This window comes from Rhipicephalus microplus, chromosome 3 (assembly GCF_043290135.1).
Source record: "Rhipicephalus microplus isolate Deutch F79 chromosome 3, USDA_Rmic, whole genome shotgun sequence".
NCBI lineage: Eukaryota > Metazoa > Arthropoda > Arachnida > Ixodida > Ixodidae > Rhipicephalus > Rhipicephalus microplus.
In genome coordinates, this window is record NC_134702.1 from 277,111,431 (window position 1) to 277,124,512 (window position 13,082).

Here is a 13,082-nt window from a genome sequence, read left to right on the forward strand (position 1 = left end):
GACCTAACCAGCTGGCCGCAAATTCAACATGGCGGCACAAGCATAGGCGGTTGCTCGCATTGGCTTAAATCGCAAACTCCCCGTGCAGCACAACGAAGCTTCATGGCCCCAACGAGGACGCGTTCATGAAGAGTCTGACTAGGAATACGATCGCCGACAACTCTTAAAAGTAGACGGTGCATCGGCAGCGAGTCAGCATGCCCCAACTTGTCTCACGTTTGTTTACAGCCAGCTGAATGAGCCGCCGCCACTGCTTTCGCTCGTGTTGCTTTGCTGGCTTATCTCCGAAAACAACGTTTTAAAAGGTGCGAGATGTTTCTTTTAACAACATTGCATTAATAACTTAAATTTGGTGCGAACTTTAGTTCTCATAAAGAAGGCAAAAATCGAATTATTTGTCAAGGTGTCGACAGCAGCGGCGGCGGGATGGGGTAAAACGAATGTGAACATCTTCGACGCACACAGCCGTGGTTTTCCGGCCGCTCTGCGTTTTCGTTTCTCTTCACTTCTCAAGTAAGAATTCACCATTAGGTGGTAGAGCGAGTGAACTTATGGCGAGTGACCCTGCTGGCAACGGAAGGGAAACTTGCGTTTTCCTCCTGCCTGTCACCCATGCTTGAGGACATTCAGCAGCGCCCCCAATCCCGCTGTGGATCATCGAAAGGGATGAAGCTGCAATTTCGCCGTCGACAACATCTTATGCGCAGACTATAAAGCAGCAAACACCGTCCACCGCGCACTGTGGGCTTCGCGGCTGTGCCAATTCACAGACCGCTAACCCGTTCATCCTGATCATCAGGTTTTTGCCTCCATCATCACCGACCTGCTCATGTCTGCCTTTCTGACAGCCTCTTCTGCCACTCCGGAAAACTTCAGGCCTGCTGGCAACGCAAATGAACCTTGCGTTTTCCTCCTGTCTGTCACCCATGCTCCACGACATTCAGCAGCGCCCCCAATCCCGCTGTGGATCATCGAAAAGAACCTAGCTGCCCTATCGCCGTTGACAACATCTTATGCGCAGACTATAAAGCAGCAAACACCGTCCACCGCGCACTCTGGGCTTCGCGGCTGTGCCAATTCACAGACCGCTAACCCATTCATCCTGATCACGCAGGTTAGTAGCTCGTATCAAGCACTTACTAAAAAACCAAGCGATCACTTTTTGGTGCAGCTGCCAGGGCCACTGTGCTGCTATTTACTTGTTTCTGAATGTATTGATGTCATACGTGCCTCGCTACTGCTGTCGGGGGATGTAGAGACAAACCCCGGTCCTGAAAAAATCGTCCTCGAATAACTGAGAAACTTGTTTGCCGGACAGGCCACTCTAATAACGCAGAGCATCAAAACCCAGCTAACAAGTACAAACAACACTATCACTAATCTAAGCACCCGTCTTACAGATTTAGAAAAGCATTACCAAAGTCTTCGAGCTCTTCGAACAGAAGTCGACGCTCTTAATTCTAAGACCGGTCAACTAACCCATCGTATGTGTGACAATGAAGAGCGCCTTTACGACATCGAGAATCATTTCCGACGCAACAACTTAATATTTTACGGGTTTCCCGACACCAACCCGAAGGAAACATATGCTCAATCGGAAAAAATAATCATTAACCACTGCCTCGAAAGCTTTGGTCTTACAGTCGACACTAAAGATATAGAGCGTGCACATCGTCTAGGGCTTCACAACACTTACCATAAACGACCCATTATTGTTAAACTTTCATCCTTCAAAACTAGAGAATTTATCCTTTGGAGCAGCCTAAAACTAAAAGGCAGTAATTTCAGTATTAGCAAAGATTCCACGCGTCTAGTTCGAACTGCAAGAAAACAGCTTGTAACCTTTGCTAGAAGCAAGTCCGTACCATTTCCATTACGCTTCAAAACCCTGCACATCGGAGCGCAGCGATATATCTTTGACAATGCACAAGGAATTGTCAGAGCCGTAGGGATCGTAGGGATCATGTCGCCGTCAGCAAGCACGCCATCAGCCCCGTACAAACGCAAGAGCTAACCTGTCATTTTCTGTACATTATACTAATATACGTAGTCTTCTTCCCAAGCGCGTGCCCCTGTCTAGTCAAGTAAAATCATCTGGCAGTAGTGTACTGATACTAACAGAAACATGGCTCAGTGACGACATTTCAGATACAGAGGTACTGGCCGACTTGCCAAAGTTTAACATCTTTCATCACGATCGTAAAAATGCACGTGGCGGAGGCGTACTCATTGCCACTAAAAAGGAAATATCCTGCTCTCTAATCAACGCATTTTCGCAACTAGAATCATTATGGCTAATATGCCGTGCCCTTCCCAAAGCAATAATACTTGGCGTATGCTATAGCCCCCCCCCCCCGAACTGACGCATACTTCCCACGCAAACCTAACGAAATCATATCCCAGCTAACACCCGAACGCAAGTATTCTGCTTTATGGGGATTTTAACTTTCCCTCCTTCAATTCACTCAATCAGGTTTCACCAACCTCGGGAAATACTGAAGCAAGAGTATTTGTCCATGTTTGCCTCAACTTTAACCTCATCCAACAGGTAACCAAACCAACGCGCGTCACTAGTGAATCCTCAAACATTTTAGACCTGATGCTAACACATAGCCTCGAAACCTTAAAATCTATTGCATACTTACGTCTAATCAGCGATCATAAATTAATTTTTACCATATTTAACTTCACCCCAAAAATACGCCCCATTTGCCGCAAAACGATTCCCTCGTATGATAAGGGTAGTTATGAATTAATTAATCGTGAATTACGACATTTTATACCATACTTCGAACTCAATCCCAGTTCCTGTTCTCTCAATGACAGCTGGCTAATGCTTAAGGACAAGATAACTTACTTCAATAATAAATTCATCCCTGCAGTTAGCTTTACTGCCAATAAAAATAAACCATGGTTTTGCAAAAGTTTGGAAACATTTGAACATAAAAAAGCGCCTCTTCCGAGCTGCGAAGTATAATGGTATTGCGTGAGCATTGGGCAAGTGCTATGCTGCGGAAGATGCTTATTATGCTGAAATTAGAAAAGCGAAACAGACATTCTATCTCAATGATTTATCTAAAATTCTGAAATCGAACCCTAGAAAATTCTGGGAAATCACAAACCCGCAACTAACACGAGACATCACGCTTACAAACGATAAAAATGAAGGCGTAAGCGACAATGTTTGTGCCAATATCTTCAACACCGCGTTCTCATCAGTGTTCACTAAAGAAGCTGACGTCAGCTACCACGAAATTACCAGTGATGGCCCCTGTTGTGTTATCCGTTGGTGGCATTTCATCACTCATTGACAAAATAAAACTTTCATCATAGGCTGGCGTAGACAATATTAACTCTAAATTGAAAAAAATACTAAGGAATTTTTTGCAGTGTACTTTTCGATGATGTTCTCATTGTCACTCGAAAAAGGAATTTTACCAGAAGAGTAGAAGGAGAGAAAGGTGATTCTTGTCCACAAATCAGGTAATAGACAGTCCCCCCTAAATTATTGGCCCATCTCTCTAACAAGCGTCCTCTGCAAAATCACGGAACATGTCATATATTCTCACATCATGCACTTTATAGACAGCAACAATTTTTTTCATTCTTCCCAGCACGAATTCAGTAAACAAATATTCTGTGAAACCCAACTTGCTATATTTATTCAGAATCTACACTCTTCCCTCGACCGTCACTTTCAGACCGATGCAATCTTTCTCGACTCTGCGAAAGCCTTTGATAAGGTACCACACAAACGCCTACTGTTAAAACTTTCCCAGCTGAACCTGCACCCCAACATTCTTGCATGGATCACACAATTTCTTACTAACCGCTCTCAGTTCATCTCCATTAAAAATACCAGTTCTAGCTCCCTCCCAGTAACATCTGGCGTCCCCCAAGGATCTGTACTCGCACCCCTCTTGTTCCTAATATATAATAATGATCTTCCCTTTCATGTCTCTTCCCATATCCGTTTATTTGCTGATTACTGTGTCATCTACTGCACAGTTACTAACATTTCTGATCAAAATGCACTCCAACAGGATCTTGATCTCGTGGAACAGCGGTGTGATCTTTGGTTAATGAAGCTTAACTCCACTAAATGCAAACTCGTCTCATTTCAATGCGAGCATAATCCTTTATCATTCTCATACCTAATCTCCAATTCTGCTATCGCACAAGTTAAGTCATAGAAATATCTAGGCGTCACCTTAACATCTGACCTTTCCTGGAACGCACACATCAACAACATCATATCATCCGCGAACAGGTCCCTTGGTTTCCTAAAGCGTCATTTGCGTCACGCATCACTAGACAAAACGTCTGGCTTACGAATCGCTCATCGGACCTAAACTTGAATATGCAGCGCCCATCTGGAGCCCACACCAGATATACCTAATAAACAAAATATAATCTGTACAAAATCGTGCCACTAGGTTCATTCACTCTTCATATTCATACGACATAAGCATAGTATCCCTAAAACGTGACATTGATGTTGCTAATCTTTCTGTGCGTCGCCGCATCGCCAGCCTCTGCTTGATTCACAAGTTTTTTCACACTTCGCACCTTACATCATCCCACTAGCGCGCATATCTCACCGCGCAACCCATCTTTATTCAATCGCATGCGCACGCCCTCGCACTACTACTTTCGCTGCCTCATTTTTTCTTCGCACAGCAGTGGACTGGAATGGCCTTTCCCGTGACATTACAGCTATCACGTGTTCATCAATGTTTGCGCAAAACATAAATACACATTGTTTGTCAGACGATCACTCTCTGTAACCTCCATTTGTTAACCCACCTCTTATGTAATACCCCCTCACCGGGGTCTTTAAGGTAATAAAGTGAAGTGAAATGCTGCGTTTTGAATGCGAGGCAGTTTATAATAAAATTCAATTCAGTTGTGTGCAGCGTAACCACTCCTACTGCACATATGCAACAGCTGGCCCAAACACTGCCAGATGGCACTCACGCGCTAGCGAATTCCGGCCTGTGGAAGGGATTGGCACGACGCTTCGAAAAAAGAGATTCTGCAGACACGTGACCAACTAACGCGTTCTATTTTAGTCAGAATGCCCTCGCATGCGCTAGCATGTTGGCTTGCGCGTGCCAACGAGCCACTTACTGATGTCACTTACGCAGCGCTTTGGCAAGCACTGCGTAACTGGCTGTATCAGAGGCTGTGGCCTCTCAAGCTTACACGCATTCAGCAATCATATGATAACGTCGGGGAGCAAGGTTCTGCACAGCGGCGATGAACCCACGTGCTCCCACGCGGCATGCTCTAGAAAGAGTTTGGGATGAGTAAACGCAGCAGAAGCTACAGTGAATTCATGCTGTGCTCTACTTTCAAGGGCTAGCTAACATTGAGTAGGTGCCCGAGATGAACGGAACTTCAAGTCGTGTCACGCACTGCCTGGCATGTTACTCAAAGTTTCCTTTAGTCGGAGATGGTCTAATACTTTTTAAAGAGACGTTCATAAGATCATCAAGAAAACGGACGTTTGTCCAACGCTGCGACATTTTCTTGGTCTTTTTTTGTTTCATATGTATAGGTATAGGTCTTCACCTTATCTACAAGGCTGTGGGTGTTCTACTTTTTGAGGACATTTACAATGGTGTCACGTAGCGTGCAATCCTTTACAACGAGCGGGCAGCTCACTAATAAGCCCTCGCATATTCCGGGAAGACACCAAGGCTGCCTGAACAATATACCCTCGCTATGAATGATAAAATAAAGGCCATTGTTAGGTCTAGTGTCCCTTTTCTGACATAATTTTAATGAATCTTAATAGAAAGTGACGCCAACAAACTTCCATGAACGTCTATTGTACTGCAGCAAAGTAATTTCGATATAGAAATAATGTAAATGGGAGAAATGACAACCATGCGCCGGCACGAAGTGAAGCTGCGTCCTTCAGATTGCGCACCCGATGCTCTAGCCAGTTCAGCTACGGCACGGAGGTCATCCATTTCATGGGGTATCGAAGTTCTATCTAAACTGGGAAGGTAAGGTAGGTTCACTAGTAGCCATGAAGATAAGACACTTTGGCAGGTTGGCGCCATGTACCACGTGCTTATTTTCAAACGAGTGGCAAGGTGACCGATAAACCTTGGGTTGGCTGTGTATTAAATGGTTTTTGCTGCTTGATGCGTTCTACGTAGCTACGCAGGCTGATTCCAGCTATGGCTTAGAAAGAGTAGACAAATGGTGACGAATGAATAATAACAGTGCTAAGTTGCACCAGTTGGTGCATCTTCATTTCAAAGACCACATAGTTCACTTACTTCCCACATGCCACAAGCTACAGCTACAAAAAGGAAGATAACGATGTCCAGGGACCATTGCAGTGTACTGCAATGCGTCACACCGTTCGGTCTCGCGCAGTTCTGGTGGTTAGTTCTTCCGTTCTAGTGGTTTTGATGTTAAGAATCGGGTAGCTTGATAACTTGGGAGTCTACATGTATCTGTTTACTTGTGTTAGTTTGCTTTTATGGATCATCAAACGATCGCAGCAATGTCCAAGGATTCTGCTGGGCAGGGCCGTTCGGCATGGACAGCCTCTTTTTGACCAGATGCGCTACATCTCGATCTTTTTTTTTTGTGCAACGGCTTCAGCAGCATTACTCTTGGATTCGTGCCCTTGGGCAATTAATCAATTTGGTTGAACAGCCCTAAGGCATTTCACGAGCAGCTTCAGGCAATAATCTCTGAGTACGAAAGCCTCACCAAGGTACGACAGTTTGGTCACGGAGCTATCGTGTGCGATTCTCGAGATAAAGATTGGGTAGCAGATCTTCTGAAATGCTCATTATTTTCCTATATCCTGGTGAGTGCCTATATCCCACCTCAACTTAAATGCACCAAAGACGTTGCACGTGGAGTCGACTCGCCGCTGAGCTTATCTGATACGCTTGAGAAACTCTCCTTGGCCGAAGCATTACCTATCTACCGGTGCAATCGAGTAGCAGACAACGTGAAGGTAGCCACCGAGTCAGTTATCGCAACTTTCGCTGGAACATCGTGCCCATCCGAAATGAAAGCTTGGAACTAATCTTTCGGATGGAACCATTAGCTTCGCGTCCACTGCCATGTAAAAGTTGTTGGTATTCTGGCCATAGCGCTGGTGGGAGTAAAGTTGGAATACGGTGTTGCAATTGTGGTCAGGATCACTCACACACTGGTTGGATGGTTCAAGATGAGAAGTGCGGCCTCTCTGAAAGTGCTCTTAAAGTAGATTATTCCAAATGTCCCATTCACTTCCAAGAGAAGCAACTCTTTGACGTAATGGACAGACTATGATGCTCAAGAAGCGAGGCAGTGGCAGTTATCAAGAAAAGGACACAAGGGTATGCATGGTTATTGCTCGACAAAATGCAATGGCAGATTCTAGGTTTGCCCAAAATATTGAGACTGCAGTTGAAAAGGCAGAATCAAAAGCGATGAACAGGTTATTTCAATGAACCAGCTTCTCAAAACGCCTGTATCGAATAATGAGTGCTCGGTTAATACAGCTGACGAATAACTCTGCAGCTACTCCTCAGACAAGTTCTACACTGACGTCTCAGAATGAGGCAGGATGTAGCACGGGAGACGATAGGTTGCTTCTAGAAGACTCTCTGGAGGATAATAAACTTACAGAGAGTGAGTGAAGGTCCCCTTCCTGCTATAGATCTGAGTGTCAACCCAGATGTTGAAATTGGTTCGCGTGCCCAGAAACACAGCCGATCTCTCTTAAACCCACCTTCCACGTCACCACAGATAAAGGCAAAAAAGGCTCAGCCTAGCAAAGTTGTAAAGGCGAGCATACTAGAGAAGTTGTTTCGACTGCTGGTACATCCCACCATTCAGCCGTTAAATGTCTCGAAGTGGTATAGTCATTGTACGTTTTCACAGATTTAACTTGTCTGATCGTTAGAAAAAATTGTGATATGTTAATATTACAAAAAACTTCGTTAGTTGCAGATCAGCAGTTTCATTGAAAAGTTTTTAGATCATTTCTTCTAGATTAATTGTGGAGGGAGTAAGTCTCTACTAGAATTTACCACAAAGAGAAAATAGCAATTCTGCTTGTGTCACCACAGAACAAAATTTTAGTTAATTCTGTGAGTGTTCCTTCATGTAGAACATTTTGGATGGCATATATATATAATATCCGTCAGAGGTTAATGACACAAACCCTCTGGACAGTGTAATTTCTATTAGCGGTAATGATGTCCTACTGACAGGAGAATTCAACTCTCATCACATAACTTGGGGCTTAAGGACATGCTCGTGCAGAACCCAATTATGAGACTGGTATCAGGATAATTGTCTCACTTGTCAAAACTCAGCTATCCCCACTTTTACCAGAAGGACGTCATCCTCATCCTTCGATTTGAAATTTTCGAGCAGGTATTTGCATCTCATCTTGGTCGACTGTTGACACTGCGACTAATAGTGATCACAATCCAATTATATTTGACATTGTATTTTCATATTATCTGTTCCTCCTAGAAGAATTAGATGCATATATTACAGAATTTTTAAAAGGAGCTTGCGAGTCTTCATGGATTATCTGCCAGAAGCAACAGTAAAGCAAAAAGAATTGACCGTTTCTTTATTTATACAGGAATCGCGTAGGAAAACTGAATTTGAGGTTTTCTCAGTTGCCATAACATTATATCCCAATACTTCATAGCTATGGGAAACGCGGTACAGCGTTAGATCTCATGCGAAGCTACTTGACGAATCGTTTTCAGTATGTTTCACCTAATCAGCTGACCTCTACATATCTTAGAGTAGAGACTGGCGTACCACAGGGATCTATACTTGGCCCGGTATTATTTAACATATACATCAATGACCTCCCAAGCACTTCACCTACACCGAACATAATCATGTATGCGGATGACACTAATCTTTTTTTTTCGAATTCATCCCTACAACAGATTGAAAAAGATATTATTGATTATTCAGATTTATTATCTGACTAGCTGAAGTTAAACAAACTTCAACTAAATGTCAGCAAAACTAAGCATCTAATATTTAAACCGATAAATAAGCCAATGCTTGTCAAGAGAACTGTTTTATTTAAAGGAGAGCAGATAGAACAGGTAACAACGCAAAAGTTTTTGGGGGTGTGGTTTCAAGAAAACCTCTCTTGGGACAATCATATCAATAAACTCAGCAGCGACCTCAGTGAAGTAGTAGGCTCTACGTATAAAATTAGTAGTCTTATACCACTAACACTAAAGAAGGCAATGTACTACGCCCTCTTACACTCGGAACTTAGCTATTGTGCATTAATATGGGGAACAACAACTGCAGAAAATTACAACAAATTAATAAAACAGAAAAAAATGGCAATGCGAATTTTTGAAAACTATCACTGTAGACCGCGATATTTACCCACACACAATCTTTTTGAGAAACACTCGTTAATTAGAGCAAAACACTCGTTGATCACTCGATAATCAGAGCATAAAAAGCGCAGGCTACATGTTAGTAGCCTGCCCGTTTCTCCCCCTCGATATCAATTACGCCACCAAACGAGAATGCCACCAATTATGCGAACTAATTACGTGCGTTAGGACCTTGAGTATCAAGCACCCCGGCTAATGAACATTGTTGAACATCATATAGATTTTCATGCACCCCGCTTTAAAAAATTTATAAAGAACTTTCTGTTAGATTCCACGATAATTTATCAATAAAATATATCTGTCAAATTTTCTACGTGTTCCGCATATACAGTTTGTGCATCAATTTGAAAGTTCACAATTTAATGCATATAGTATATATTCTTGGAGTGTCTGTATGATATGTTTGTTTGCATGAAGAGTTTTTATGTATGATGTTTACCTGTAATGCTTTATTTACAGTGACAATTAAGTACATGAATGTTTTCATTTTTCTGGTTGCTCTATTGTTTGTATACTCGCATCGCATGCAAACATGTACACGCATGCCGAATGCGCATGGGAGTAGGGGCCTCTGTCAGGGTATACGGCCTTTAGCTCTTACTGCTCTTGCTGTATCAGAAAGAAATAAAATACACTTCAAACTTCAAAGTTCAAACTTCAAACAAAAGCCTGTGCCGCTATAGTGGAATGATGACTGTACTCAAATTTTCAGGCTTAGAAAAGCTGCCTGGAAGAAGCTAATACACAATCACTGTCTTAAAAGCTGGTCTAATTATAAACTCATTACACGTACATTTAGGCGTACGCTGGCTAAAGCAAAGGCTGAGATTGATGAACAGCACATTGAATTGCTTTCGAAATGAAATAACAAAAGCTCTATTTAGAATTCTCAGACATAAGAAAGTAATTCTTCAAGCAGTAATTCCTGGATTTATAGTTTTACCGCCTTATGAATTGAGGTAGTTATTGGAAAGCGTAGCTGAAGGTTTGAAAGAAGTAATTTTCGACTAATATTTACCCCACTCCAGTAATCTAACCATCAAGTGACAGCTTCCCCGAAATATCGATGCAGAAAGTGTTATAGGTCAAGAGAAACCTTGCAACGGTGGCACCATGCCCGGAGGAAGTTTTGCAGCCATGTTGGAATTTTTTTTCAATGAGCCACGGGAGGATGTACTTAATATAATAAATTATTCGATAAGCGAAGCTTCGATTTTATCTGAATGGAGAATCGTAAAAATTTTACTTTTTGTAAAAAAAACGAGGTGGAGGTTACGTTTTAGTCAATATTGTCACGGGGTCGTGACGTGGCCGAAGACAGGAGACTTCTTGTTGGGATTTAACTGTTTATTTGGGCGAACCTGTGCCCGGTAAACAGAAAGTCCAATTACAGCAACAGTCTCGCACAGATAGCAGTCTCAGACTGATAGCGGCGAACGGAGCGTCGGCATTCGATCAACAACTGACAAGCGGCGAAGCGCGTCGGCATTTATACTCCCGCCGTCGAATGTTCTAGCGCTATTGCTGGCGGCGGCGTACGTTCCAGAACGATCTGTACCATTCGCACAGGGGCGTGATCTTATCGAAATGATCTACTACAGTCCGGAACCCTCTCGAAAACTGCAGGCGCGGTTTGCGCTGAGAATCGTGTGGTGTTTTGGGACGATAACAAAAACTTGGGAAATGGGACGTGGCATTGCCCCCTCTGAAAAAGGCATCGTCTCGATGCTTTAACTAAAGATGAAGGTACAATAATAATGCAAGAAAGTACAATGAATAAATTACGATACAACAATAATACAAAAAAAAACACTGTTTCAGTTTGTTAACGCGCATGAAACGGCTTGAGGCGTGCGACATGGACGACTTCAGGTCGCGATCGGCGTCGTTGAGAGTTCGTGATGCCGTCGGGGACAACCTCGTAATCAAGTGAGCCGAGACGTCGAACCACCCTGTACGGTCCGAAGTACTGTCGGAGAAGCTTTTCACTTAGTCCACGTCGGCGTATCGGCGTCCACACCCAAACACGTTCACCAGGCTGGTATTCCACGAAGCGTCGTCGAAGGTTGTAACGGTGGCTGTCGGTCGTCTGTTGATTCTTGATACGGAGCCGAGCAAGTTGTCGGGCTTCTTCGGCGCGATGAAGGTACTCGCTCACATCGAGGTTTTCTTCGTCGGTGACGTTGGGTAACATGGCATCGAGCGTCGTTGCCGGGCTCCTTCCGTAGACCAATTTGTATGGAGATATCTGCGTCGTCTCCTGCACCGCCGTGTTGTATGCGAAGGTCACATACGGAAGAATGGCATCCCACGTCTTGTGTTCGACATCGACGTACATTGACAGCATGTCGGCGATCGTCTTGTTAAGCCGCTCGGTGAGGCCGTTGGTCTGTGGGTGGTACGCTGTCGTCCGGCGGTGGTTTGTTTGGCTGTATGCCAAGATCGCTTGAGTTAAGTCGGCAGTGAATGCCGTTCCTCTGTCGGTGATAAGGACCTCCGGGGCGCCGTGACGTAGGACGATATTTTCGACGAAGAACTTAGCTACCTCGGATGCACTGCCTTTTGGCAGGGCTTTTGTATCGGCGTAGCGGGTGAGGTAGTCGGTAGCTACCACGATCCACTTGTTTCCGAAAGCCGACGTCGGGAACGGCCCCAGTAGGTCCATACCAATCTGCTGGAAAGGTCGGCAAGGTGGATCAATTGGTTGCAGAAGTCCCGCTGGCCTTTTCGGCGGTGTCTTGCGTCGCTGATAGTCCCGGCATGTCCTCACATAACGAGTGACGTCGGTGGTAAGACGCGGCCAGTAGTACTTTTCTTGTATCCTCGCGAGCGTGCGAGAAACACCGAGGTGCCCTGCCGTCGGATCGTCGTGCAGGGCCTGCCGGAGTTCCGGTCGCAGAGCTGAAGGCACCACAAGGAGATACTTAGCCCGAAGCGGTGAAAAGTTTTTCTTTTGTAGAAGACCGTTTCGTAGAAAAAACGACGCAAGTGCGCGCTTGAATACCTTCGGGACTTCGGCGGTCCTGCCTTCGAGGTATTCTATTAGGGCCTTAAGTTCCGGGTCGGCCCGCTGTCGTTCAGCGAAGTCGTCGGTAGTTATCGTTCCCAAGAAGTAGTCGTCATCCGGGTCGTCGGGTAGCGGTTGGTCGACAGGCGCACGAGAGAGACAGTCGGCGTCGGAGTGTTTTTTGCCAGACTTGTAAATGACAGTAATGTCATATTCTTGAAGTCTCAGGCTCCATCGTGCGAGGCGACCTGAAGGGTCCTTCAAAGTGGCTAGCCAACACAAGGCGTGGTGGTCGCTCACAACTTTGAAGGGCCTGCCGTAGAGGTATGGGCGAAATTTCGACGTAGCCCAGATGATGGCGAGGCACTCCTTTTCTGTTGTGGAATAATTTGCTTCTGCTTTGGATAGCGATCGGCTGGCGTAACTAATAACCCTTTCAAGTCCGTCAGCCCTCTGCACAAGAACGGCGCCAAGACCTACGCTGCTTGCGTCAGTATGTATTTCTGTCTCGGCGAATTCGTCAAAATGGGCAAGTAACGGAGGTGTCTGGAGGCGATGTCTAAGCTCCTGGAAAGCGTGTTCCTGTGGCGTTTCCCACTTGAACTCCACGTCGGCCTTGGTAAGGTTAGTGAGAGGATCGGCGATGCGGGCGAAGTTTTTCACGA

At 44.7% G+C, this 13,082-nt stretch overlaps 1 protein-coding gene across 1 annotated transcript in view; it reads right to left on the reverse strand.

Moving 5' to 3' along the window:
- Positions 1–13,082, reverse strand: part of LOC142803214 (putative ATP-dependent DNA helicase HFM1) — a 1,032,948-nt gene that overhangs the window by 155,300 nt on the left and 864,566 nt on the right. The gene's annotated exons all lie outside the window — the stretch shown is intronic.